The following is a 2,434-nucleotide window of genomic DNA, read 5'->3' as shown; positions in this document are numbered from 1 at the left end:
GTACACTGGAGGGTAATTCAGTCATGGCTTTTGCTATTATGGAGCTGATATTTTGGTAGATGACATAGAATTAAACACACAAATACAAAATTAACTATTCTATTAAAACTATGATAAGCATATTCAGTAGAAGTAAAAGTTATTTTGAGAGTATGAGATAAAAAATGTAATATAATCTTGGAGAGCAACAGGCTTACTTAAGGAATTAATGTTGATCTTGGTGGGTGGGAGAGGATAGGACCAAGGGAAGCATTCTAGATGGCAAGTGCAGAATTTTTTTTCAGGGGCTTAAAGCCAAGAGAGGTATAGTCAAATCAAGGAGATATTGCTTCCATCTAGAAAATGACACAAGAAGGCCACATTAAAATAATAAAGAAGGACGTCTTCTGTCCAACCACCTTTCCATGATAACTCCTGTAGGTTTCAGCAGTGATTCCAATACTAAGCAAGCAAGAGTCCCTCTTGATATCTCCTTGGATATAGTTTCCATGGTAACTGATTCACCTTAACTCTAGATGACCACAGTCCCTGCTTCTGTTTTGAGTAAATAATAGGCTCTTAGCAGTATCAGATCTGCTAGGACAGCTAACTCTTGAGTGATCAGTTCTGTTCTATACTTTCTAAATAGTAATTTTGAAGGTAATCTGAATTTCCCACTTACTGTCCTACCATAAATATGAAACAGAAATTATCTAGAAATCATGTCAAAATACTATATTGATATGTTGGGATAGGCTTCACACACTTGCAATCTGTGGGGTAAAAACAGGTTACAAAGATGTTGAATTTGGTCTATAGAGTGTTGGCATGCACAATATTAAAAAAATATTTTTGCTAATATTTAAAAATGGATAGATTTGGCAAAGACCCAGATATGTCAATAATTATTGAAAGAGAAAGACAAAATTGGAGGACTGATACTACATAACTTTAAGACTTAATCATAAATCTACAATAATCAAGACAGAGTGGCATTTGCAAAGAAAAACAAAAAACAAAAAGCAAAAAAAAAAAAAAGAAAACCAAGAAACAAAAAACAAAGAGAAAAAAAGAAATAGTTCAAAAGAACAGAAGAACAGAATATTAAAAAAAAAAAAGAAGAAGAACAGAATGTATAAGGTAGAAATAGATCCACATAAAGAGCTCATCTTTGATGAGGGAACAAAAGAAATACAATGGAGCAAGGATAGCCTTTTAAACAAATCATGCTGGAACAACTGGACATCCACATGTAATAAGAAAAGGAAGGAAGGAAGGGAGGGAAGAAGGAAAGAAGGAAGGATCTATACACAGACTGTACACCTTTCACAATAATTGACTCAAAAATAGATCAGAGACCTAGTGTGAAACACAGAATATAAATCTCCTAGGAGGAAATATAAGAGAAAATCTAAATGACCTTAGGTATGGCTAGGATTATTTAGATATGAAACCAAAGGTATCATCTATGAAAGGAAAATTGATAACCAGAACTTCTTTAAAATTAAAAGTTTCTGTTTTGCAAAAGAAAATATCAAGAGAATTAGAAGACAAGCCACATATTGGGAGGAAATAACGCAAAAGATGTATCTGATAAAGAGCTGTTATCCGAGGTCTAGAATGATCACTTAAAACTCAACAGTAAAAAAATGAATAACCCAATTTAAAAATGGGCAAAAGACCTAAATAGACATTTCACCAAAGAAGATATGTAGATGATAGATAACCATGTGAAATGATTTTCAACATAGTATGCCATTAGGAAATTGTAAATTAAAACAGCAATGAGTTGTCACTGCATCAATTAGAGTGACCAAAATCCAAAACACTGACAAAACCAAATGGTAGTGAGGATGTGGGCAACAGAAATTCTCATTCATTTATTACCAGTGGAAATGCAAAATGATACACATCACTCTGGAAAACAGTTTAGCGGTTTCTGAAGAAAAGTAAACATACTTTATCATACAATCGAGCAAATGTGCTCCTTGATATTTACACAAAGAAGTTGAAAACTTTTTCTACACAAAAACCTGCACACATGGGGCGCCTGGGTGTCTCAGTAGGTTAAATCCTCTTCCTTTGGCTCAGGTCACGATGGAGCCCCTCATCGGGCTCTCTGCAGGTAGCCTGTTTCCTCCTCTCTCTCTGCCTGCCTCTCTGCCTACTTGTGATCTCTGTCTGTCAAATAAAAATAAACAAAATCTTTAAAAAACAAAAAACAACAACAACAAAAACAAACCTGCACACAGATGCTTATAGCAGCTTTATTTATAATTTCCAAAAAGAGAAAGCACCAAGATGCCCTTAAGAAGGTGAATGAATAAATATAACTGTGGTATCCATATAATGAAATGTTATTTTGTGCTACAAAGAAATGAGTTATCAAGACAGAATAAGACATGAAGGAAACTGTTAATGTGTTTTACTAAGTGAAAGAAGCTAATCTGAAAGG

Source organism: Lutra lutra, chromosome 2 (genome assembly GCF_902655055.1).
Source record: "Lutra lutra chromosome 2, mLutLut1.2, whole genome shotgun sequence".
In the NCBI taxonomy this organism is placed as follows: domain Eukaryota; kingdom Metazoa; phylum Chordata; class Mammalia; order Carnivora; family Mustelidae; genus Lutra; species Lutra lutra.
This window is presented reverse-complemented; position numbering follows the sequence as displayed.